The following is a 27,773-nucleotide window of genomic DNA, read 5'->3' as shown; positions in this document are numbered from 1 at the left end:
GGTAATGACAGCAGGTTTTATTCCCTAAAGGACATTAGTGAATCAGATGGGTTTTTATGATAATCATTTCATAGTCATCATTAGACTTTTAATTCCAGATTTTTTATTGAATTCAAATTTCACCGTCTTCAGTTTTTTGAACCTGAGTTGCTACAGCATTATTCTGGGTCTCTGGTTTTCTAGTCCAGTGACAATACCACAATACCTCCCCATAGCTGTTATTTCTCACTTATTTATTTTTTCTGATTCATTTTTTCAAAATCAAAGTGCGAAAAATAATTATCAGGGGAGGAGAAGAGGAGCTGATTTCATTATTTTTAAATTTATTTTTTTTGTTAAAATTTAGATTACCCAATTATTTTTTCCAATTAAGGGGCAATTTAGCGTGGCCAATCCACCTACTCTGCACATTTTTGGGTTGTGGGGGCGAAACCCACGCAGACACGGGGAGAATGTGCAAACTCCACACGGACAGTGACCCAGAGCCGGGATCGAACCTGGGACCTCAGAGCCGTGAGGCAGTTGTGCTAACCACTAGGCCACCGTGCTGCCCCGAGCTGATTTTATTATGTCGGCTGCCCAATGTCAATATGGAGCACCACCAAGTCAGGCATCAGACAGGTTAAATGCAGAGGAAAATTTCTTTTGAAAGTCCTTGATCGTTTGGTTGACAAAACTTGCAAACATAAATTGGTGCCCTAAATTGTTGGGTCATAGGGCAGCACGGGCCTAGTGGTTAGCACAGCTGCCTCACAGCGCTGAGGTCCCAGGTTCGATCCCGGCTCTGGGTCACTGTCCGTGTGGAGTTTGCACATTCTCCCCGTGTCTGCGTGGGTTTCACCCCCACAACCCAAAAATGTGCAGAGTAGGTGGATTGGCCACGCTAAATTGCCCCTTAATTGGAAAAAATAATTGGGTACTCTAAATTTATTTAAAAAAAATTTTAAAAAATAAAAAAATTGTTGGGTCATTACTCTAATTTTTTTCTTCAAATGAAACATCAGGGGCGGGATTCTCCCGCAATTGGTGGGATGGCCCGACGCAGGCACCAAGAACGGTGTGAACCATAACGGCATCAGGCCAACTGGAAGTTGCGGAATCCTCCTCACTTCCGGGGGCTAGGCCGGCGCCAGAGGGGTTAGCGCCACGCGAACCGGCAGCGAAGGGCCGGTGCAAGTTGGCGCATGCGCAGACCGGCCGGCATGTTCCTGCACAAGCACAGGGGGGTTCTTCTCCGTGCCGGTAATGTCAGAGCCCTACAGAGGCCATTGAGAACGAAGGAGTGCCCCCACTGCACAGGCCCGCCCGCAGATCGGTGGGCCCCGATTGCGGGCCAGGCCACCGTGGGGGCCCCCCCCCGGGTCGGATCCACCTGCGGACCCCCCCCCCCCCCCCGAGGACTCCACTAGATGGCCTACCAGCCAGGTCCCGCCATGTGGGACCATGTCCATTTCATGCCGGCAGGACTGGCCAGGAACTGACGGCCGCTCGGCCCATCGGGGTCTGGAGAATTGCCGGGGCGGCCGCTGCTAACGGCCCCTGACCGGCGTGACGTAAACCCCGCCCCACCTGAAAACCAGCGCCGAAGAATACGGCAGCCGGCGTCGGAGCGGCAGGGCAGGATTCGCACCCCCCCCCCCCCCTCGGGGATTCTCCGACCCGGTGGGGGGCCTGAGAATCCCACCCCAGTTGTAACTAACTAGATTTTTCAAATTATAAATGCACTTTTTGAAGCATTCAGAATTATCTGTTAAAATCTGCAATGTGGCATATTTTGCTTTGGTGCATCACATTCATTTTAGTTTTCATCATTTCCAATTATAGTCCGCCATATTTAAAAAGTACCCACAGGGTAACGCAGCAGTGATGATCTATTCTTGAAAGACCAGGGATTTGGCACTCATGACTTAAACTAGTTTTCGACATAGATCTGCAGGTAGTTATGACTCACAACCATATCATTTAGTCTTACTAACCCCACTGTTCCCTGATTATAGATTTAGGTGTAACAAAAGCTGTGCTGTGTGGGAGTGCACAGTTGCTTTTATTTCACATGTGACAATGATGCACTGATACAATTTCTGGGTCAGATGTAAATGCTCCAATTGCATCCTGAAGCACTCACACTCCAGCGGATCTGACTACCGTGTGCCAAAAACAGCTCATTTCCAATGATAGATGCACGGCAATGATAACTGTCAGCATTACATCAATGATGGTACTTTTTATATCAAGTAACCACAGACAAATAACTATGAAGTAGGGAGACTGAATGTACATCAGCCTTCCTTCGATGGAAAAACGTTAACTGTAACGCAATAAGCTTTGAGTTATAAATGTGTTGCAGCATATTTATTTTCCATTATGACTGACTAAGGTGTCTTTTGTTCAGGGCTTTTTGTTTCCTTTGTTGCTGTTTTGCAGATGAATTGAAATAAATACAGTAAATATAAAGCAGAAATTCAAGCCATTCCTCCCAGATAAACATGACTACTATCAAAAATAACATGAAGGATGCTGCCGGCTATGTCTTTCAACGTGATGTAAGTGTTTTTAATCCTTTCAACCTCCAATAAAATTTTCAAGTCTCAATCTCAAGTAAGTTTTTATAGTTAACAAAAACTGGCCCCTGCAACAATATCATTTGCTCCTCTTCTGGTGCTGACTCACAGCGGAGTATAGTGGTTTTGCAGATAGCAGTGCAAGCCACTCAGAGCTTGGGAATTTCATTGATGATATAAATATCTATAAGTGGATTGAGGGAGCCCTGGCACATCACAGAGAGAAGGAAGCCATCCAGGCTGTTCCTACAATAATGTAAAGGACCGTGGGTAGGAGCAGTTTACCCGGCTGGCCTTTTAGTTCATGAATAATCTCCGTGAGATAGCTGCAACAATTTGGTTTCACTGCTGCATCTAAAAATCTAGTTTAAACTGCAAAAGGGAGTCTTGGAAGGAAAGAGCTTTGAAAGGTTTGTAACATTCTGTCAGAAGAAGTTGACCTATTTGTTCATTCTGTTTCAGTAAGTAGTCATACCACCGAGAGCGATAATGAGCAAAGCAGCACAGTTCCTCCAGCATCAAGCCCATTTCTTACGTGCGAGCTGAGATAGTGAATGTTAGCATGTTTATGTTACCACCCAGGGCTGATCTTTAGTATGCTCGCCTGACATCCATGCACTTTCTAGCAGAGGTGACAGTTAGTGCTCTGATTTATCCTGGCTGAGATCAGAGGCACAATCGTACGGGCTTGTCGCGCCGGACTTGGGATACGACGAAGCTGTCAAATCTTGTGCAAGGCTTCTCATGAGATTTGGGATGCACGGGACAGCTCGCAAGATCTACCAAGATCTTGCAAGAGGTCGCGATTTGGACCTCGCACTCACAGGAGTGGGATCCAGATTTGCATATTTAAGTGAGCAGTTACGCTCACTTAAATATGCACGCGCCAGAGTCTCCTGAGGCCAGGGGTTGAATGCCCATGCCTTGGAAACCTCGCAGTGGTGCCCTTTAACACTGGTTAACACAAACATGGACCAGGCATAATGGCACCTGGTTGGGTGGTAAGGCCATTGGATGCCTCCGGGTAGTTGGGCTCTGGGCAGGTGGTACCCTGGCACTCCCACTGCCACCCAGGCACCTTGGCAGGGGGACTGCCAGTTTGGCAGTGCCAAGGTACCTGGGTGACAGGTTGCCCATATTAGGAATCGGGCCCGGGGGTGCCCTGCCCTCATGAGGTCAAGTGAGGGGGGCGGGCTTAAGGACCACCTAACAAGTAAATTGGTGTGATGGGGTGTCCAGGGGCCATGACGGGCAGTTGAGAGATCAGGACGACATTTAAAAATTGCGCCCGATCTCTTCCCGTACTGACAATGCAGTAAATTTAGTTACGTGCGGCCTTGGTGCGGGCCTTCCTCATCGAGGCCAAAAAAAAGAGTCCTGTTTGACATTGTTGGCATTGTAGGCACCAAACAACACACTTTAAACACAGCCAAAACAGGGTAGCACGGTGGTGCAGTGGTTAGCACTGCTGCCTCACGGCGCTGAGGTCCCAGGTTCGATCCCAGCCCTGGGTCACTGTCTGTGTGGAGTTTTCACATTCTCCCCATGTTTGCATGTGTTTTGCCAACGCAACCCAAGATGTGGAGGCTAGGCCCTTAAGTGGGCAAATGATGTCTACTTCAGGCACTCATCTTACCGCTGTTGGTATTAACCCAAAGTGGCAGGCAGGACAATGGGCATGCAACATGGTGGGAGGGAAACCTCATTTAAAGGCACTCAGTGCCTGATGGAGGAACTGGAAAGGAGGGAGGAGGCACTGAGCACACCCGCTCTTGTTGCTCACTTCCCTACCCTGTGACCCCCTCTCCTGCCATCACTAACCTGTTTCTGGATCCCTCCTAGATCACAGTGGGTGGATGTACTACAGCAGCAGCCACTGCCTCCACAGTGACACTGCTAAGTACAGAAGAGCTGCCTGCCTCTTGGTGGACAAGCCCCCTTGATCCACTATGCCTAATTGATGCAGTGGGCCTTTCTAAAACGAGGTGATGCAGGGGTGACAAAATCGGACAGCCACTTGGCAGATAAAATTACTAAATTTAATTTGCTGTCACCACTTACTGAAATGGTGACTTCTGACCCTTTCCTCATATAAGATCTTATTTATGTCTTTCATTCCCCCATTCATCCTTCAAAAATGACACAGGAGATGGAGGAGGCAGAGAAATTCTCACACAGGTGGTCGTGCAGCATCACACTACTCATTAGCGTCTTCCATTGGCCCAGATACACACACATCTCAGTGATGTCGCCAAGGGAATTGGATAAGTTGTAACCTGGTATGACTCACAACACAAGTGAGCAGGAGCACGTGTTGGGGACAGAGACTGCAGTGGAGAGTCTCTGTTAGAGGGGACAGGGCACTCCAAACTGCTCAGGTGGGCACAGCTGCTGAACCTTGGGGGCCGTCCATGAACAGCTTAGTTCTGGAATAGCAGCAGAAAATGTGAAGGTTTTGACAGCATTTCCAGAGACACTGCACCCTTGGAGAGAGAGTGCAACAGTCCATCTCCAACACGAGTTCCAAGATGCCTCAGGTATTTGCACTGATGTCCAACTTCATGGAAAATGTGGCCACCCGCATCAGATGCAACAGCAACCAAGGGTTTTCTGGCCCAGACCTCTAGCCTGCAATTCAGGACTGAATTTAATGGGGTCTGCAGTGACAGGCAGGGTGGGCTGCAAACAAGTAAGGGAAGGTGGTGGGGCTGAAGCACTCATTACCTTCCCGATGCCACAGAATTCTATCAGCGGCAGGGAAGGTGGAGGGAGGCATACCTTTCTGTTCCGATGCTATTTGAAGCCCTTAAGTGATCAACTAAGGACTACTTAAGGGACTCTTCCTGATGCCACTGGCAAAATACCAGCGGTGGGTGGGCCACATGTAAAGACCACCTGGTCAACTTCCCTGGGGGCTCACGGTGGGAGTGGGGCTTTAAATTGGGCACCATGAGCCTAATGTAGCAATAATCACCCCCCACACACACTTAAACGTCATACACCCCTGCCTGACTAACTTTGGCGGCGCCGAGCCGATTTACCTACTCTCTAGGGCAGTTAATTGCTTGTTGCTTCTGTTAGCTGGGTGCAGTCTCAGCAATGGTCATCACTCTCTCTGTTTGACTGGCAGCCATAATATTAATGAGCCTTCCCTTATATCGATCAAATGACCACATAACCAGTTAGTTCAAAAGATGGTTTATTTACATACACAATAGTTATGTCGACATGCAAACACAATATCTACTACGAGTTAAACTACACCTATCAGCTACAATTACCTTTACTTAACTTCGGGGCAACGGGTACTGTGCAAATGGATAAGGCCTTTATCTGGATTTCACTTGGCTGGTTCGAAGAAAGTGGCTCTGTCTCTGCTGGGCTCATCCATCAGGTGGCAATCGTTGGACTTGAACTTGGCTGGCTATTCCTGCTACAATTGGGTTGGCACAGGCTGGATCCAAAAGAAGCAGAACACATGGCTGTGTCCTCTTTTATCCCTCTGGGATTTCACACTCTTTGGGTGGTCCTTAACCTTGGACCCAATAGTTGGACAGGGCTCTGATCACTGTCTTTGATTTCAGCCAATAAAGGGGCGGGTGCCTTGGTAGCTGGTGGGCGGGTCCTTAGCGGTCATTGACCTTGGCAGTTGGGCTTTCTGAGTAAAGGGAGTGACGCCGATCAGTCTGTGGCTGTACCGGTTGCTTGATTGTAGTTCTATTGTCCAAGGAAATGGACTATTAAAATGCAAACGAGCGGGGGGGGGGGGGGGGGGGGGGGGGGTTTCAATCAGTTCTGGTTCCCTGTGTTTCAAATACACATAGGCTCTGTATCTGTCCTAGTCCTGGATTGGCCATAATTCCCATGGTCCTTTGCAGGTGGCCATCTTAGATGACTACACAACCTAAAATACTCCAAACTCACCTGTTCATCCACACACTGCCAGCGCCAGGTACAACAGCCAAATCTACAAACCCCTGCTCAAACCTAAACCGCCTCAGCACCTCCTACAAATAGTCCCACTCCACCTGGTAAAAGGCCTTATCCATGTCAATAGCGACCGCTACCTCCACAATACGTCCCACCGGGTGCATCATTATAACATTTAACAAATGCCTAATATTGGCCGACAGTTCGTTCCCCTTTTCAAATTCCATCTGATCTTCCCCTATCACCCCCGGAACACAGTCCTCAATCTGTGAGGCCAAGATCTTAGCCAGCATCTTCCTATCCACATTCAGCAATGAGTTTGGATGGTAGGACCCACAAATGCTTCGAGCCCTTATCCCTCTTTAAAATTAAGGAAATCGAGTCCAGCGACAACGTTGGGGGTGGGGGGGGGGGGGGGGGGGGAGCTCTTCCCTCTCCTTTGCTTCATTCAATGCCCTTACCAGCCGGGGCCCCAGGTCCCCCGAGAACATTTTATAAAACTCCACCAGGAAGCCATCCGGGCCCGGGGCCCGTGTCACAGGGCCCGGGGCCTTTCCCGTCTGCCTCGCCCCAAACCCTCCACCTCCACCAATCCAATGGGTGCTCCCAGCCCCTCTACTAGGTCCTCCTCCACCTTGGGGAATTCCAACCTATCTAAGAAACGTCTCATTCCCTCCACCCCCGCCGGGGGCTCCGAATCATATAGCCTCTTGTAAAATTCCTCAAATACCACATTCACCCCCCTCCTATCCTTCAACTTTCCATGTGCCGCCTCCTGCTTCCTCAGTTAATGTGCCAACATCCTACCAACACCTCCTGTCCCATAACGTAGCGGCCTAAACTTCCCCAGTGTCATTCAGCTCCGCATACCCATGAATAGAAGCCCTCACCCGCTCACAAACCTCCTCGTCTGCTAATAATCCCATATCCCCCCCCCACCCTCTCCCCCCAATCCACCTGCAAGTCCACCCAATTCCGGGGAAGTAATGGGAAATCGTATGGTCTTGACCCTGGGGACCTCCAGTAGGGTTATAACATCGCTCATGTGAAATGTGAAAGTCAGTGAGTTGGAGCTGGATTCCTTAATACACTAAATCCACCTGTACTCAAATCCACCCATTTCTACAATTCTAAATTCAGCCCAAAGATTAATCTTCACCAGGAATGTTGGATCCTCAGCTCATTCAATTTTTTTTTTAACCTTCCAATACTTTACTGTACAATTGTTCACTAACTATATTTACATGACATTAATTTCAACATCAGTGGAATACATATGAATGTTGCACAATTACCAATTGTTGGAAATGTTGAAACAATGGAGTTACAGCTGAACCAATAGCACAATCTTATAAAGCAACAGTAGACAAGCACATCATTGAAAATAGTAACAGCTTCACTCTTTATCAGAAACACAGTAATTTCTCTTCTATTCAAATCTCCAAAACAGCCCGCAGCTCTGTAATCAGCTTATTCAATTTCAATAAGGCCTCTGGTCCTAAGGATGTTCCTCCCATTGTGTTTAAGATATGTAGTTTCTGTACTTATCCTTCCAAAGTTCAATCTTTTTTCAGTCAATATTCCCTTTTGCGTGAAAATCTGTCCATGCTCACCCATCTCAATGAAGGGACATCAATTGAACCTTCAAGGCCTCATCCTATTAGCTTTATATTGGCATGTTCTAAATTAATGGAAGCTGCTGTTAACTTTCAAACAGCTGCAAGTGACGTAAGCTCACAAATATCAATGCATACAGTGATCCTGGGCAATGGTAATGGAAAACCTAGCAGTGGCTTACAAGAAATTAATGCAACCAACAAACATGGGAGATGCTTACAAAATAATGATTAAAATCTTCCCCAGATCAAGAGATTAAACATTTTTCTAACATCCAACCATTCAACCGTAGCAAAGTTACACCACAGAGGAGGCTACGCAGCCCCTCATGTCTCTGCAGGCTCAAAGAGAGGTATCTAGTCTCATCACGCTTACCAACCCTCGGTCCATGCCCGTTTAGGTTATGGTACATCAAGTGCACATCCAATCATTTTATTTAAATACAAAAAGGTTTTCAGCCTCTATCACCATTTCGGGAACTGAGATGCAGGCTTCTGTGTGGAAAATATTCTCCTCGACTATCTGTTTTTAAATTATTTTTATGAGGAAGAGAAAAAGCCGAAATATATTTGCCCCAGTTACCCTCTTATCTGCCTGGCCTGATCACTGCCAATCTTAGTAACTGGCCATTTAGGAACACCAAAAATGGCCTCAATTTGATACGCACTTCAAAGGTCTGTCCCTGTGTTTTTTTAAATATTTTTATTAAACTATTTTCATTTTATACATAAGACAAAGACAAACAACACAACTAACCAAAATAACCACACCACCAGTCCCACCTAACACACCCCCAAACCCTAACCCATGTTATAAGCTGCACCCGGATCCTATTGACTGGGGACAATTGGTTACCCCAAGATTCTTAGGGATATGAGCTCTCCCAATGTGGGGGGAGGGGCAATCATTAACTTTTCAGCTATATAAACAGAACTGGCCAGTGTGGTACCAGCTAGAGAGACAGAGATCCAATAGGGAACTGCTGGCGCTGTGTAAATATTGTTGTAAATAACGTTATTTTCTATTTGACTCTCCAAACTCGTGCTGGATTCTTCGCAGTCCTCATAAAACCTCACCCCTCTAAAAACACCTAACCCCCTTCCCGCCCCTCCCCTTACCCCCGTCCCTCCTTTAGCAACTGATAGTGGCCAGTTCTTTGAAATACAAAATAAACGGCTGCCATCTTCGGTAATACCCTTCAATTGCTCCCCTCATGGTATATTTGACTTTCTCAAGATAGAGGATCTTCCATCAGATCTCCCAGCCACTCTGAGGGCCTGGGTGGAGAAGCTGACCTCCACCCAATCTGCATTTGCCTCTGGGCAATCAGCAAGGATTTGGCCAGGACACCGATCCCCGCTGCCGTCTGCGGCCCCGGTGAATTCAACACCGCAGATATGATCACCAAGGGTCAAGGCTCCAGATCAATTTTCAGAATCATCAACTATGTTGCTAAAGAAGGAGACCCAGAAACCCACAAGCTTGGGGCAAGACCAGAACAATGTACATGATTGGCCGGACCCCCTGGACACGCTCACATTTGTCCTCGACCCGTACAAAGAACCGACTCATCCTGGACCTAGTCAGATGAGCCCTATATACACCACTTTAAGTTGTATTAAACCACGCCTCACGCAATGCCGAATATTACTTCAAACTAAGTTGTGAGAGTAGGACAAGTGGACACAAGTCACCCTCCACAGGACCTCACTCCACACCTCATCATCCAACACTGACCCCAACTCCTCCTCCCTCTTGGCATCCCTCAGTGTTAGCTGCTACAACTTCAGCATGGTGTCTCCTCCAATATACTTTCTTCACGTAACATGGCTCAGATCGAGTACTGAGTGGAGCTAAATTTAAAAGTGTCCAACTCTGCTCCATTCATTAAAAGTTCATGCACTAACTCTTAATAAGCGCCTACTGTCACAAAACCATGTCCTTCAAAAAAGTACAAAGCATTAGCGCTCTATGCTGATGGGTTCTTGTGAACAGTACAAATTAAAGTATCAGCTCTGCAAAACTGCCAAAATATTTAGTGGATAAGTATATCATCTAGTCTGATACTGAACAATGGATAGCAGAAAGGTCTCAGGTTTCATCTGTACACTTACTTGAGGTAGTGTGTGGGTGGGGGGGGTGGGGGGGGGGGGGGGGGGGGGGGCACGTTAACATAATTCAGCTCAGCATATCTGATTCAGGAAAGGAAAAATTCACAAGATGCATATGGATTAGGAAAGGAAACATTTCAGACCTTCAGTCCTCCAGACTCGCATTACAGTGTCCACTATTTTCTTCAATTGTTCCAAGGTTATCATCTCTACTTCTCACGAGATGAGTTCATTCTAATCCTGATCACTCTTTGTACAAAGAATTTCCTGACCATAAGTCCGACATTTTTCTTTTCATAGTGTGGACTTGTGTGGCGGCATGGTAGCACCGTGGTTAACACTGTTGCTTCACAGCGCCAGGGTCCCAGGTTCGATTCCCGCTTGGGTCACTGTCTGTGTGGAGTCTGCATGTTCTCCCTGCATCTGCCTGGGTTTCCTCTGGATGCTCCGGTTTCCTCCCACAAGTCCTGAAAGACGTGCTTGTTAGGTGAATTGGACATTCTGAATTCTCCCTCTGTGTACCCGAACAGGTGCCGCAATGTGGCGACTTGGAGATTTTCACAGTAACTTCAAAAGCCTACTTGTGACAATAATAAAGATAATTATTATAATTATTGCTCACAATTTGGTTTGAAGTAATATTCTGTATTTAGTTTATCCATCTCATTTATTATCTCTATAAAATCACCTCTGTCTTTTGAAGGTTGAAAAGTGCAAGTTTTCTCTATTGATTCTTCATAACTCAGATTGCTGGCAGTGTGGCTAAGCCCTGAAACTTTTCTCTCAATTGCTTTCATGGTTTTCTGCCTCAGAGACCAAGGGGGTGATTCTCCATTTCTGAGACTAAAGGCTGGATTCTCACTTCTGGAGACTAAGGCCCCACGCCAGCGTGAAAACTGTGGTATTTTACACCAGGAAAACATGCGCATAACGGCCACCCATTCCCTGTCCCGGGGGGAGGAAGGTTAGCAGGGAGGCAGCGCAGAGCTCCCAGCTCTAGCTGTCGGTATGGCCTGAAGAGTGCTGGATCCGTAGCCACGCATGTGCACGCCGGCGGCCTACAGCGGCCGCGCCGTGCTTCATGGCGGAAGCCGCTCACGGACCCGGCCTGCAAAAATAGTCCCCTCCTTCTGCCGGCTCGTGCGCCCCGGACCAGCCCACCACAGTGCCCCCAGCCCTGAATCGTCCCCCCCCCCTCCCGTCCACGGATTGGCCCTCCCCCGACTGTGGCAGTGCTGGACTGAGTCCGCAGCCGCCACACTGAGTTCCTGACGTGTGAGACCACACGTGTCCCACACCGTCAAGAATTCGGCTGGTTGGGGACGGAGCATCGCAGGGCGGGCCTCAGCCAACGTATGGAGGGCGTGGATACGACACGAGACATAAACTAAGAGTACGCCACTTTTCAGGGGGTGGAGCATCGCGAAAGCGGCGCCGCCCCTGATTTCATCATCACCGGGGATTCTCCCGCCCCATCGCCGAATGCGATTTTGGCGTCGGGATCGGAGAATCCAGCCCCAAGTGTTCACGCCAACGCAGAATTTGTGGATTTTCATGACAGAAAAACTGGTGCCACACCTGGACTGATTCCGCTGCTGCTCAGGGGCGAGCATCACGTGGAACACAGTCGATTCTAATGAGAAACTGGATTCACCAGTTTTGCGATTCACACTCAAGAGGCTGACAAACTGCAGCTGCATATACACACTTCACTCTCCACACACCATCCCAGCTAGCAAGATGGCAACAAGGAGGGCAGCACCGAGGTTTACAGATGCCAAACTGGAGACCCTCGTGACGCGGTGGAGGAGCAGAACCGCCGGGAGAGGGAGAAGACAGGAGAAGGACCGCCGGACCAGCGGCCCTTCACCGTAGCTAAGCAGAGGGCCCTGGACGTGGTCAGCGGCCCGGAGAGAATGGCGGTCGCCGGGTTGGAGCACGGACGCGGGCGAGGAAGTGAGACTCCGCTTAGTTGTGGCCACCCCGGCCCAGGAAGCAGGCTGCCAGCTGCCGCTGTTCGCCGTGCCTGGGCGCAGGTGGCAAAGGCCTTGAGCACCGTGGCTAACACTGTCCAGACTGGCCAGCAGTGCCGAAAAAAACTGCACAACCTCCTCAGGGCAGCCAGGGTGAGTCGGCAGCACTGTGCCCGTAGCTGTAACCCGCATCCCACACACACGTAACCCAACTCCCCCCCCCCCCCCCCCCCCACCACCACCACCAGGAGGATGGCTGAACCCCCACTTTGCACCACAAGCCGTTACCCATACCAGCCACCATGGCCGGGTGCCGTGGCCACTGAAGCCGACAGCTACCCACCCCCTTGGTTGCACAAGTCGGACTGTCTAACACTGTCGTCTTCTGTTTGCCACACACCCAGGAGAAGGCCGTGCCGAACCGCCGGGAGAGGGAGAAGACAGGAGAAGGACCGCCGGACCAGCGGCCCTTCACCGTAGCTAAGCAGAGGGCCCTGGACGTGGTCAGCAGCCCGGAGGGAATGGCGGTCGCCGAGTTGGAGCACGGCCGCGGGCGAGGAAGTGAGACCCCCGCTTAGTTGTGGCTCCCTGTGACACGTGTGTCAGCAACCCCCCCTCCCCCAACACTACCCTACCACCCTCACGGCCATACCACCCTCACCCCCACACCACCCTCACGCCACCACAAATACCCCACACGTCCACCCCCACCACCCCGGCCCGCAGTCTAATCACGCGTCTTGTCTTGTGCCTTGCAGGACCTGCTGGGGTTGGGGCGGGATCATCTGGCGTCCCCTGTCCCCAGCCAGTGCCACAGATGAGCACTGACAAGGAAAGTAGCTCAGACACCAGCCCTCGGCCCGAGACTCAAGAGACCCCAGTGTTGTGTTTGGTCTTCTATGCCTTGCAAGGAATCCACCAAACACCTTGACTTGTCCAAACCAGGACCTTTATTGAATCACACTTGGTAACATAGCAATCTGTTGCAGAGCACGTTATCACGGAGCTTCCTCTGGAACTATCCCTCGCACAACTGTTCACCTATATGTCTTATTACCATCTCCTACAACCATCTTGTGATGGCTGGATGTGTCCATGGTCACATGGCCTTGGTCTTGATGCTTCATGGTATGTCTGCACCGCCACCTACTGGCTGGAGGTCGCACACCGTCCATCTATGATATTGCCTACAGGCATATCACCACACCTGGAGTTCGGGTTGGAGGGCGACAGTGATTTCCCATCACAGCTGTCTCCAATACCCTCTACCATCCCAGAGACACTCACCTCGGTTGGGCACTTCAGTGAAGAGGTTCCTGGGACACTATCTGGTGCGCACCACACAGCTGATCCGATACAGCAGTTGGAGGTAGGCACACCTGAGGGGTCGCAGGGCAGGCCGACCCCAAGGATTAGCTGCCATTCAGATAGGTCTCGAGCTCCTGGAACAGACATCCCATCCATAGTGGAGATGCAGTGGCAGAGCCAGAGACTACATAAGGGGTTGTCGGCGAGCATCCAGCAGGAGGAGTCCAACCGCGAGCAGCAGCAGGTGATGCCGACAATGTGTGCATCTAGTCAACACCACACATGTGGCGTGTGCGATGGAGGCATTGGGGGCGAGAGTTTTGGTTTTGGATCAGCATGTCCAAGGCCTGGGGCATTTTGTTCAGGCACTGTCCAAGGCTCAGGACAGAGTTGCCGCCTCGCAGGCGACCATGTGCCAGAGCCACCTGGAAATCGCAGCGGCACTTCTGGGCGTGGCCCAGTCACAGCAGGCCATGGCTGAGAATGTCAGCGGCATTACCTAGGCATTGGCTAACATAGCGTAGACACAGAGGGAGGTGGCCCAGTCCCAGAGGAAGATGGTGCAGTCACTGGCTGATGTGACTCAAACCCAGAAGGTGGTGGCACAGTCGCAGCATGATGTGATGCAGTCCCAGACGGAGATGGTCCAATCCTTGTGCTCCATGGCTGCAAGAGGTAGCCTGGGGGCCATCAGGCACCCCGAAGGAGGAGGAGGCGATGGGCCCGTGCCTGTGTCCCACAGGGGAAGTGGCGGAACACCGCAGCACCTTGGACACCTCCCCCCCCCCCCCCCCCCCCCCCCCCCCCCCCCCCCCCACCCTCCTGTCCCTGGCGCATCTGGTGGGAAGCAGGCAGAACGGAGTGGCACCACGCCACCCGGAACACCCAAGCTACAACCGAGCCTATCCAGGCCCGGTCGCTCCAGAAGATGCCCGCCATCAGGGACCCAGGTTGAAGGGCGGGAATCACAGCAGGCCGACTCCACTCCTGCTGTACCATCTGGGGATCCACCTAGATGTAGCATTAGGGCCCGTCAGGCCAGAAAGTTAGACTCCAGGTATATGGCACGGGTGCAGGAGTTAAATCTTTGGGCACAAATCTTTATATATTCGTTTACATTAAATACCTGTTGCCACATTTACAACCTGCCTCGATGCTCTGTCTAATGGGTGTGAGGTGTAGGCTGGTCTGGGCTGGAAATGGGTGGACGTTGGGTGGGGGGTGAGGAATGAGCGGACCCTGTGGGTAGTCCAGGCTCCCCACTCCCCCTCCCCCATCCCCATCACCGCCACACCAGGCATCCAATGGGACTGGGTGATGGAATGGCCAGCTTGCATGCAGGGATCACCCAGGTGGACGGTGCTACTGTGGGCAGGAGTCAGACATTGTCAAACGATGCGGAGCACCAGAGCTCATCGCAAAGCGGGTTGTCATCATTCTCCATCCCTGGGCAGCACGGTGGCCCAGTGTTCAGCATTGCTGCCTCACGGCGCTGAGGACCCGGGTTCGAATCCCGGCCCTGGGTCACTGTCCGTGAGGAGTTTGCACATTCTCCCCGTGTCTGCGTGGGTTTCGCCCCCACAACCCAAAGATGTGCAGGTTAGGTGGATTGGCCACGTTAAATTGCCCCTTAATTGGAAAAAATAATTGGGTAATCTAATTTTTTAAATTTTTTTTAAAAAATCATTCTCCATCCCATGGACCAGACCCGCTCTGTCTGCCAACCCAGGGCCCCCACACGCACTGCGACAAATCGGCACCTGCTGGGATTTCGCCGTCGGGACCGATTTTCAGCCCAATCACTTTTTCCAATTTCGGGATCGGCTAATGGCGAATCCCACCCAGAACTGAACACAGTACAAGCACTCAAACATTTGAGATTGAGCAGTGTGTACTGACTATGTAGTTCAGTATCAAACAAAACTTATTTCCAGCGATCCCCGTTAGAAATATCTGTACCTGCGGATATTGGGTGAAGACAATATTTTACTCACCCAGGTTGCCGCCCAACATTCTTGCCTACATTCAGTGTGTCTAGATATGCAAATGAAAAATGCTTATTTGAGCACACCCATGGAACAATGCAGACTCAGCAGGAGTTACTGCCTGTAAGAAAAAGTGAAAAGTGAGAAAATATCAGCAGGAAGCATTTTGAAAAGTTGGCAGATGTAGCAAGGTCTATTTACACAAACTGTTGAGCTTCCAAGAAAATAAAAGTTAAAAGGAACAAAGAAGACTTGAAGCAACTATCAGACTGATTAACTGAATCCTGCACGTTTCTGCACTTTAATGGGTTAAAAATCGCCAAATTCTACTTAATAAATCTGATGATCATTCTGTGCGCCAGAACCTGCAGCACTGGATTTAAGTGCCAGCAAACTGTAAAAGTCCTTACATAACACATAATGAAGTATAAAAGCCAAATGGTTCACTTCAAAGAAATACCATTAACAGATGCATCACGCGTTGCTTAATTACCTAAGCATTCCTTCTTCCCTAACACTGCTAGTATCTTTCTCATTCAAATCCATAAATCTTTATTATTATCCTTATTCCTTAATCCTCATTCTTTTCGCTCAACAGATGGTTTGCCATTAAAATAAACATGATTGACAAGTTTTCTTTGCTGCATTCAAAATACCTGTCTAATATAAAACTCTATTCCAATGGAATGGTAAATATAGTTGTGAAACCAAGGCCACTCTGATCTGTGGAAAAATTTAAGAACAAGGAGATAACGCCTCAAAGTCATCCCCTGAACAAACATTTTGCATCATTTCCAACCAAAGATTTTGGCTTTGAATTGCAAGCGGTATCATTCTGTAACTCATAACAAAATGAATGAATGTGGAAAGGATAGAAATTTCTCCTGATGGTTCAGTTGGAAAGATAGCGCGCAGCTGAGCTGGACACAACAAAAAGGTTTTCAGTTCAACTTCTGGTCTACACTGAAATAATAGCCATCAGTAATATGGATTCAAAGCCTTCAACGACAATGGCAGGGATTTTCCTGTCTATTGTGGCGGAACCCGCTGTGGGAGATTCGGCAGCCCAGCTAAAAATCCATTGACATTCAGCGAGGCTGAATGATCCCAGTGGCAGGCAGGACTGGAAAATCCTGCCCCAATTTTGGGGGCAGCACGGTAGCATAGTGGTTAGCATCAATGCTTCACAGCTCCAGGGTCCCAGGTTTGATTCCCGGCTGGGTCACTGTCTGTGTGGAGTCTGCACGTCCTCCCCGTGTGTGCGTGGGTTTCCTCCGGGTGCTCCGGTTTCCTCCCACAGTCCAAAGATGTGCGGGTTAGGTGGATAGGACATGCTAAATTGCCCGTAGTGTTCTAAAAAGTAAGGTTAAGGGGGAGTTGTTGGGTTACGGGTATAGGGTGGATACGTGAGTTTGAGTAGGGTGATCATTGCTCGGCACAACATCGAGGGCCAAAGGGCCTGTACTGTTCTAAATTCTAAATATAACTTCGGCTGCATATTATTACCATAGTTATGCCTGTTATGCTTTACTCCAGTGTTCTTCAAACTTTTTTCCGGGGACCCATTTTAACCAACCAACCAACCTTCGGGACCTAACCCGGCCGACCTTCACAACCCACGCCGACGACCTGCGCGATCCACCATTTTCTCTTACGTTCTTTACTGCTGACAAAAATGGAGGAAATGGTTTTCGGTCCATTTGGCCTTCGTACACGCTCCTCCAATGGAACCTGTTGGATGAAGGTGAAGCCTTCTGGTGTCGGAAGTATGGAGTCTCCACCTGTCCAAAGTTCTGAATTTTTTTCCTGTAAAATTTTATCAAATAAAAGCCTCCGAACTTGTAAAAAAAAAAATTTTTTTAATGAATAAAATAAATGAAAAAAATGAATAAAACCCCCCGAACTTGTAAAAAAATAAAATGAATAAAATAAATGAAAAAAATAAAAATTAAATGAATAAAATAAATGAATAAATGAATAAAAACCACTACAGAACTTGTAAAACAAAAAGCTGCAATCATTTTTTTAAATAGCAGCCGCTACCCTCCCGACACCCGCCCGCGACCCACCCACGGGTCGCGCCCCTGACTTTGAAGAACATTGCTTTACTCTGTCCCTAATCTATTCTCGTAGAGCTTCTCCAAAATGATGCTTCACTGCCAAGAGCTTGCTTCCTTTCTTTTCCGATCTCAACCGAATAACATCCAATCCCCAAACTGGCTTTCACAGTAAGGGCCGATTCTTGGGGATTCTTTCCTTGAGCTGCAGTCAATCTTTAGGTAAATCATATGTTGTGATTTTAAAAGATTGGAATTTGGAATCTTATAATCCTACATATCCAAATACACTATGGGCTGGCACGGCGGCACAGTGGTTAGCACTGCTGCCTCACAGCGCCAGGGATCCCGGTTCAATTCCGGCCTTGGGTGACTGTCTGACTTTTCCCCCGTGTCTGTGTGGGTTTCCTCTGGATGTTCCAGTTTCCTCCCAGAGTCCAAAGATGTGCAGGTTAGGTGGATTGGCCATGCTACATTGCCCCTTAGTGTCCAGATATATGCAGGTTAGGTGGGGTTACATAGATAGGACAGAGTGTGGACCTAGGTAGAGTGTCCTTTCAGACGGACGGTGCAGACTCGATGGGCTGAATGGCCTCTTTCTGCAATGTAGCAATTCTATGGTTCTATGCATGTAATGAACTCCAATTGGCTTTATTGGTTGGCCAATTGGAGTATGAGCTCCCTCAATGATAGCTCATTGAGGGGGCCCATAGAATCACCTGTGTAGACTTAGTGAGCCAGTCTAAAGTTGACTGGACTGCTAGCAGCACTGTTTGTAGCTGCTCCTGTAATATCGTTATTGTAATTAAATATTGGTGTGGTGACGGAACTCCTACCTCCCGTGGATTACTACAGTGGCAATGAGGTAAACTACGAATTTTGCGGAGACCAGCTGCCACACTCGGAGGGTAAGCGTTGCCATTTTAAAAATGCCGTTTTTTGGGAGGTTAGAGGCATTCGACCCGGCTATTGAGGACTGGTCCCAGTATGTGGAGAGAATGTGTTACTTCTTCCGGGCAAATGATATACTGACGGACGAAAGGAGACGGCTTATCCTGCTGTCGGCGTGCGGACCCTCCGCTTTCGCCATTATACGTAGTCCTACTTATCCCAATGCGCCGGACACGAAAACTTTCCAAGAAGTAACGGAATTGGTGAAAGAGCACTACGACCCAAAACCACCCCTCATTTTGCGTAGGTACAGATTCTACACAGCGAAGCGGGAAGACAGGGAGTCAGTCACAAATTTCTTGACCCGCCTGAGAAGGCTGGCGGTAAAATGTGAGTTCGGCCCGACGCTAAATGAAATGCTTCGGGACCGGTTAGTGTGTGGTATAAATGACCTCACAATACAGAAACGCCTGTTGGTGGAAACGGAGCTAGACTGCAGGCAGGCGTTACAGCTCGCACTGTCCCTAGAAAAGGCAGCAAGTGGGGCGCAGGAACTACAGGGCACGCCAATGGAGGTAGATACCTGTGAGAGGGACTACCACAACGGGTCCTGCTACCAGATAGCCGCTCTCAGGAAAAACCTGAGGAATAGAGGGAAAAGGAAAACCCCAGAACTGCCCCCAAGTCTGCCAGGACTAACTGGAGACAGAGGGAAGTACCGGCTGAGGCTCCCCAAACAGAGAAGGACAGTTTCTGGCACCAGACAGAGTGGGGTAACAACGACAGAAACCCTAGAAGGAGGTGGCAAAAGAGGAATAGCAGGTGGGGACGCAGAGAAGTACACAACCTAGACGCCCCATCCTCCTCCGAAGGGGAACAATTATATAATATTGCAACGAAGAAAGCAGAACCCATTAGGATTACCCCACGGGTGGACGGGCGGCCGACAATAATGGAAATAGACACGGGTGCGGCCGTGTCAGTAATGGGAGTGGCAGCATTTAGAAAAATCAAAGATGGACTCCAGCCACTAACCCTAACAAAAACATCGACGAAACTTAAAACCTACACGGGGGAACCCCTGGAAGTTCTAGGCACGACTCATGTACCTGTGGAATATGAGAAACAATTGCTCAGATTACCATTGACGATAGTAGAGGGCTCCGGACCGAGCTTAATTGGACGGAATTGGCTGAAAGACCTAAAATTAGATTGGATGAAAATTTTCCAGAGTGGAAGCGGGCAGTTGAGTGGAGTACTCCAAAAGTACCCGGAGGTCTTCCAGGAAGGTTTGGGGGAAATCAATCACGTGGACCCAGAAGCCCTTCTGAAATTTTGTAAGGCCAGGCCGGTACCTTTTGCATTAAGGAAGAAAGTAGATGATGAAATAGAAATGTTACGGCGCGACGGCATTATCAGACCAGTACAGTTCTCGGAATGGGCAGCGCCGGTGGTACCAATTTTGAAGCCAGACGGCTCGATACGTCCCTGTGGAGATTTTAAACAGACAGTAAACAAATACGCACTGCTGGACAAATACCCAATCCCGAAAATAGACGACCTATATGCCAAATTGGCAGGTGGGCTTTTGTTCATGAAACAGACATGAGCCACGCCTACCTGCAGTTAAAACTGGACAAGGGCTCCCAGAAGTTCGCTACGATCAACACCCTGAAGGGCCTTTTTCGTTATAATAGGCTACCTTTTGGAGTGTCATCAGCCTGCGCTATATTCCAGCGTATGATGGAAAATATTCTGCAGGGACTACCGCAGGTGGCGATTTATTTGGACAATGTCTTAATCACGGGTAGGACAAACAGGGAACACTTACGGAACCTGGAGGAAGTGCTCAGGCGTTTCGCAAAGGCAGGCGTACGGCTAAAAAGGGAAAAATGTGTTTTTCTGGCCCCACAAGTGATGTACCTGGGATATAAAGTAGACGAGTCAAGCTTACATCCATTAGAAGACAGAGTAAGGGCAATAAAAGAAGCCCCAGCTCCCACGACGGTCCAGGAGTTACGATCATTTCTAGGGTTGGTAACCTATTATGGAAAATTTATTGAAAATAGGGCGTCCATCCTAGACCCCCTCCACCAGCTACTAAAAAAGGGGCAAGAATGGAAATGGTCCACCTGCCACAACCGAGCATTTAGGGACATTAAGGAACAGCTGTCATCCGAAAATGTCCTAGAGCATTATGACCCAAGGAAGGAGTTGGTGGTCACTTGTGATGCATCCCCCTACGGGGTTGGAGCCGTCTTAGCCCATAGAGGAAGGAATGGGGAAGAACGGCCAATAGTCTATGCTTCGAGGACCTTGGCGATGGCTGAGAGGAAGTACGCCCAAATCGAGAAGGAAGGACTGGCGGTGATATTCGCAGTAAAAAAATTGCACCAGTATCTGTACGGGCGGAAATGCACCATAGTGACGGACCATAAGCCGTTATTAGGGTTATTAAAAGAAGACAAGTCAATACCCCCGATTGCACCAGCTAGAATCCAACACTGGGCGTTGCTACTGGCGGCATATAGATACGTTCTGGAGCACAGACCGGGAACACGAGTAGCACATGCAGATGCTTTGAGCAGACTTCCCCTCCCGGACACTCCGCCGCAAATACCAAAATTAGAGGAGACAGTAATGACTCTAAATTTTTTGGACACCCTTCCAGTAGACGCACAACATATTCGGTTGTGGACGCAAAAAGACCCAGTTTTAGCCAAGGTGAAGCATTTACTGCTAACAGGGGAACTGGAAAGACCAGTGGAGCCCCAGATGCACCCATACTGGAGCAGAAGGGACCAAATAACCGTAGAAGAGGGTATCCTATTATGGGGAGCCCGGGTAATCGTCCCAGCTCAGGGCCGTCAGGCAATCTTAACTGAGTTACATCACGGACACCCAGGGGAGTCTAAAATGAAGATGATAGCTCGAAGCTATGTTTGGTGGCCAGGTTTGGACACAGACATAGCAGCCTTGGTACGTCGGTGCCAGGAGTGCCAACAGGGACAAAGAGTGCCACCAGCAGCGCCATTGCACCCGTGGGAATGGCCAGGCAGACCGTGGACCCGCCTGCATATTGACCACGCCGGCCCTTTCATGGGCTCAATGTTTTTGGTGATAGTGGACGCCCACTCCAAATGGTTGGACGTCCACCGGGTAAACACGGAAAGCACAGCATCGACAATTGAAAAGCTCAGGGCCTCGTTTGCAACACATGGACTTCCGGAGGTATTGGTGTCGGACAACGGAACGGCATTCACAAGTGGGGAATTTGGAAAATTCCTGAAGGAAAATGGAGTCTGTCACATCAAAACTGCCTCTTACCATCCAGCGACCAACGGCCTGGCAGAGAGAGCGGTCCAGACACTTAAAGCGGGACTCAAGAAGCAGCCGGCAGCGTCAATAGACACAAAGCTCTCCCGCTGGCTGTTTGATTACAGGACCACACAGCATTCCACAACAGGCATACCGCCAGCTGAACTCTTAATGGGAAGGCGGCTGCGAACGAGGCTGAGTCTGCTTTTCCCAAATTTAACGGGGAAAGTGGAGAAACAACAGGAGGCCCAACACAGGGGGCATGATAATAGTCGGCAGCAGAGACATTTCCAGGTGGGGGCACCGGTTTGGGTCAAGAATTATGGGAATGGACCAACGTGGGTCAAAGGAACGGTAGAGTCCCAAACAGGGCCCATATCCTATGAGGTTTCAATAGGAGGTAAGGTGCTGAAGAAACACCTAGACCAAATAAGGGCAGCGGAACCACACCTGGAGGCAGGCGAAGCAGGACCGCCTCAAGCTGGGATAGCCCAGACGGAAAGGATACCCACACCCCAGCCCCGAGCAATTTCTCCAGACCCCGCCATCCAGTCATCAGAGTCGGAGATGGACACACTCGACGAGGCCGCCGCGACACCTCTCCCCGAGGAGGAGGAAGAACAACTTCCAAGGAGGTCGTCAAGGAAAAGACGGGCACCTATAAGGTACACCCCGCCCACTTCGGAGAACGCCCCGGCGGACGACACAGAGGTGACAGACCCAGACATGAGGAGCAGGAAGAAGCTCAGAGGAATGCCAGCTGGCAGGAATTCCTCGGACCTTGGGGGGGGAGGGGTGTAATGAACTCCAATTGGCTTTATTGGTTGGCCAATTGGAGTATGAGCTCCCTCAATGATAGCTCATTGAGGGGGCCCATATAATCACCTGTGTAGACTTTGTGAGGCAGTCTTAAGTTGACTGGACTGCTAGCAGCACTGTTTGTAGCTGCTTCTGTAATATCGTTATTGTAAATAAATATTGGTGTGGTGACGGAACTCCTGCCTCCCGTGGATTACTACAATGCATCTCCATCTTTGCCAGTGTCTTTATTTATTCTGGTCAAATCTGAACCTTGTAACAGTTCAAATGTTACACAGGGAATCAGTCAGGGCATTATCAAACCTTTTTACCAAACCTAATTATCAAATCTTTTGGACTTGAAGCCCATCAAAAAAGAGCACTAAACATAATATCATAATTGTCCTCAACTATCATGAGTTGGGATGGGAAACTCACCCACAGTTCCAGAATTATATGTGTACCTGGCGGGCGTACCTCCGGATCATTCTAGGTCTCAGTGGGTGATATTTGTTGAGTCTCGCAGTCAGCTGCACACAGCTGTATGAAACCGACGACTGACACTGTGTTAAGGAGGGTAAGAACATTCTTTCATTTCAAGGGGGGCCTAGCCAACCAGCCTGAGCAGGCCAGACACTTTGCTGTGATTGCAGGGTTCCCCCTCCACCAGGGTGCCATCGATTGCACGCATGTGTCCAAAGCGGCAGCGGGCGCTGGGCAGTTTTGTGATCAGGAAGGGTTTTCATTCCATGAACGTTCAGGTAGTCAGATTCTGCAGATCTGTGCAAGGAATCTGGACAACTCCCACAATGCCACTCGCAGGTGCCAAGATTCTTCACTGCTCCAATCGCCTTGACTGGTGGCTGATTGGCAACACGGGATATCAGTTGAAAATGTGGTCAGTTGCCCGAGAACAGAGAGATACAACTGCTGCCATGTATCTACAAGGGAGATGGTGGAGAGAATCATCGCCTTACTGAAGATAAAGTTCTGATGCCTTGGCTGATCCGGTGGCACCTTGCAGTATCCGCCCGGGTGAGTGTCACTTATCGTCGTTGTCTGCTACGTTCATCATAATTTTGCGCTCTCCAGGGGTGAACCTCTGGACCAGGAAGATGCTGATGCTGCTGCACCTGCCTCAGATTGAGACACCAACGTCAATTGGCATTTAGATTCTGGGCAGCCAAAAGACCAGGATGAGGAGCCTGAAATCAGTATTCTTCAAGGATGCAGGGACACCAGAGAGGCCCTGACTCGATACATTTTCGGCTAGGCTGGCATGTTTGCCCTTCCATAGAGTCCATGGGCATCACCCCATCCCATAGACCTCACACTTTTTGGCTTATGAGCAGTAAATAATCGATGGTAAGAAGAATACATAAAACAAAGCAAAAACATCCATATGAATGAGCAGCACGGTAGCCTTGTGGATAGCACAATTGCTTCACAGCTCCAGGGTCCCAGGTTCGATTCCGGCTTGGGCCACTATCTGTGTGGAGTCTGCACATCCTCCCCGTGTGTGCGTGGGTTTCCTCCGGGTGCTCCGGTTTCCTCCCACAGTCCAAAGATGTGCAGGTTAGGTGGATTGGCCATGATAAATTTCCCTTAGTGTCCAAAATTGCCCTTAGTGTTGGGTGGAGTTACTGGGTTATGGGGATAAGGTGAAGGTGTTGACCTTGGGTAGGGTGCTCTTTCCAAGAGCCGGTGCAGACTCGATGGTCCGAATGGCCTCCTTCTGCACTGTAAATTCTATGATATCTATTCTATGAATCATCAGCTGTATACAATGATAGGGAAAAAGACTAACCCACACTGTGGATAGCCCTGGTTGTGCTCACAACGTCTTCAGTTTACATTTACGGGTGCTATGTCTCGGTGACTGCCCCACTTTGCTGTCAGTGGCATTGAGAGGCAGCTGGCTGACGTGGATGCCCTGTTGGCATAGATTACCTTGGCAGTCGTCCCCCGGCCGGTGGTGCCTGAGCAGGGTGAGGGCTCGATCAGTGACATGGCTGGGCAATCCTCTGTCACTGTGGACTTGGAAGGCGATTCAATGACTGGCAGAGAGGCAAAGGAACTGCTGCCCTTGTCCAAGGCACAATGAGTGGAGGCGCCAGAGACAACAACCTGATTCTTTGCCATTATGAGGTGAATCATCACCTCCCTGCTCTTCAATAAGGGACGGGCAACTATCAAAAAGATTTGGTTGCTTCACCCGCACTCAGTGACCTGCTGAGGTCAATGCTTGTGTGAAGGCTTGCAAGTCTGCCCGCAACCCCAGGAAAGCCTCATTCTGTTCCTGGAGCTGCTTCTCCCTGAGAGTCTCTCTCAATGGATGAGAATGTCGTCTCAGAGCTAAGGGTCAACAGAGCACACATGCTCTGCAGGGACTCCTCCATGACAGATGCCATGGTACACAGACCATCAGGGATCTCCGCCAGATCTCCCTGCATATCCTCCTGGGCATTCAGCATTTGCCACTATATTGACGTCGCCAAAGGCTCATCGTATCTCTTGGACTCAGCATGGTCCTTGTCTTCAGCTGTCCTCCAATTGTTGGTGCCCTGGGTGCTCCCTGCCTCCAACAACTGCATCAGTGAGCATGATATGCCCTCACTGCTGTCCACTATCAACTCATCCGACACGGTAATGCGCACCGACGTGGCAGTATCTGCGCTGGTGCTCAGTGCTGAGAGATAGTGTGCCATGGATGCATCTTGCAAGGTTTTGCTGCTCCACTGTCAAAGGAGGGTCGTTGGCCTCCTGGCTGCCTCAGGTGAATGAGTCCTGTGAAGGATGGAAACAAGTGGTCGGAAACAGCACTCACATCACAGAGTTAATTCTCAAAACGTTTTGCTCTTTCCCTGAACCACAAGGCCTAAGAGAGGACACGGTGGTTCGCCCGGGGCTAAATTTCACATCTCCCTTGGTCTCCCCGTGGGGGCTGTGATCAACTGCGCGAATAACACAGGTGCCAAGAAAGTGTACATCATGTCTGTCAAAGGGATCAAGGGACGTTTGAACAGGCTATCAGCTGCTGGTGTTGGCAAAATCCTCATGGCAACTGTAAAGAAAGGCAAACCAAAGCTCAGGAAAAGGTGTACACAGCAGTAGTGATATGGCAGCGGAAACCATACCAGAGAAAAGATGGAGTCTTCCTCTACTTCAAAGACAATGCAAGGGTGATAGTAAATAACAAAGGAGAAATGAAAGGTTCTGCGATCACAGATCCTGTTGCCAAGGAATGTGCGGATCTGTGGCCCAGGATTGCTTCCAATGCTGGGAGCATTGCATAACAATTGCAAAAGATATATGCAATTCAATAAATATTTTTACTCCCAAAATGATTTTTTTTTTAATGTTCTGCCCATGCGATTGGTCTCAATTGCATTGAAGTGTCTCGGTGACTGACGCATCACTGAAGTCATCCTGAGGGATGAGATGCCCATGCATCATTTTCACCCTCAATCCTGTTATGAATCAGCCCACAGGGCTCTTACCCTCCAGAGGCTCCAGCCTCTCCATGATCTGATGACTCCCCTCCTTTCGCGCACTCGAGCTCACTGCCAGCTGAACGCACATGTCGAGCGTCAAATTCTATCCTGATCGCTATCCAATAGTATTAAATGGAAAATATTTGTGTGTGGCTATCATGAGGTCAAGATTGGGCTCAACTATATCCTGTCGGATTGAATATCCTCCCTGGCAAAAGGGTGACAATAGCATAATAACACTGTTGCTTCACAGCGCCAGGGTCCCAGGTTCGATTCCCGGCTTGGGTCAGTCTTTGCAACATCTGCACGTTCTCCCCGTGTCTGCATGGGTTTCCTCCGGGTGCTCCGAGTTCCTCCCACTAGTCCCGAAAGACATGCTTGTTAGGTAATTTGGACATTCTGAATTCTCCCTCTCTGTACCCGAACAGGGCTGGGATGTGGTGACTCAGGGCTTTTCACAGTAACTTCATTGCAGTGCTAATATAAGCTACTTGTGACATTACAGATTATTATTATTATTATTATAACAAAAAGGATGTATTGGACAATAAATCCATTAAGGTGATGGAGCAGCTCATAATGTCATGAGGGTATAGAAGATATCACTACAACAAGGACCATAATCCCTTGAAAATAGCTGTTGAAGTTTATACGTACTGCATTTGCTCCTAAATGCACCTTGCAGAATGCATCGGGTGGAATTTTAACAACAGCGAGGGTGAGATCCAGATCTCGACGTCTTGCAAGATTTAACGAAATCTCACAAGGCATTTCGAGAGTTGCGAATCCTACACAAGGCCTCTCATGAAATTCGTCGCATCAGCAGGTCAAGTGTGACGAGACCATTAAATCACGTCCAATGTCTCAAAGTATCTACTCCCCAGGGAACCCTCTTAATATGAACAAAAGTTAATTAGCCCAACTTCAGCAAACAATATTCATGGCTGGAATGCATTATGATCTAATATTTACAATACTTTAATTGCACCTCTGTCTCAAAAATGTGTCTGCTGCATTTCAAACATGACTGCAGCAGTCATACACAGACTAACCCAGGCTTTTAACCCTTACTGCACCAAAAACATACAATACAATATATCTGAAATTCCTACATTCATCACACAACAAATGGGGCCCTTGTCAGTGACGCTCACAACAAATGAAAGCATAAAGAACAGAAAAACCCCAACGAGCAGCACAACATTGCACCTGTCACATGCAATGTTCAGGCGAGCAAATGACTTTATTACATTCAATGCAGAAAATGTTAGTCAGTTGAGAGCCAGGAACTTTGAAAGTTCCCCAAAGTGTGTTGATTACATGCATTGGCCATCGAAGCTCCATTGAGACAGTTAGGGGCAATTATCAACAGAAAAGGTATCCATCCCGTCAATGTTCTGCTTCTCTGTGACCATCAGCAGAGGATTATGCCAGCGTGCCCATTATTCTGGGAGTAGTCATGATGCCTACATATTTCAGCACTCCCAGATGCCAGAGGTAAACATACACTTTTGGGAGCCCCGCGCTGCAACACTGTGTGCTTCATCGTAAGTCTACCGCTGCCAGGTGCTACAGATATCCAAAAGAACATTGGAGGGTTGGCCTCTTGGAGATAAAGGATACCCACTGAAGAGATGGTTCATGACCGTGGTGAGAAATCCATGCAGAAAGGCTGAGATGGGTTATAATGAGAGCCATGTACCTACGACCATCATTGAGCAGGCCATTAG

The 27,773-nt window shown here is 49.1% G+C and overlaps 1 pseudogene; it reads left to right on the top strand.

The window, feature by feature from the left end:
* The first annotated feature begins 2,486 nt into the window (after window positions 1-2,486).
* LOC119977233 lies at window positions 2,487-25,853 on the top strand (annotated as a pseudogene).
* The last annotated feature ends 1,920 nt before the right edge of the window (window positions 25,854-27,773 follow it).

The sequence above is a fragment of the Scyliorhinus canicula genome, chromosome 14, assembly GCF_902713615.1.
Source record: "Scyliorhinus canicula chromosome 14, sScyCan1.1, whole genome shotgun sequence".
Classification (NCBI taxonomy): domain Eukaryota; kingdom Metazoa; phylum Chordata; class Chondrichthyes; order Carcharhiniformes; family Scyliorhinidae; genus Scyliorhinus; species Scyliorhinus canicula.
The sequence above is the reverse complement of the archived record's forward strand: the minus strand, read 5'-3'. Positions and strand labels throughout refer to the sequence as shown.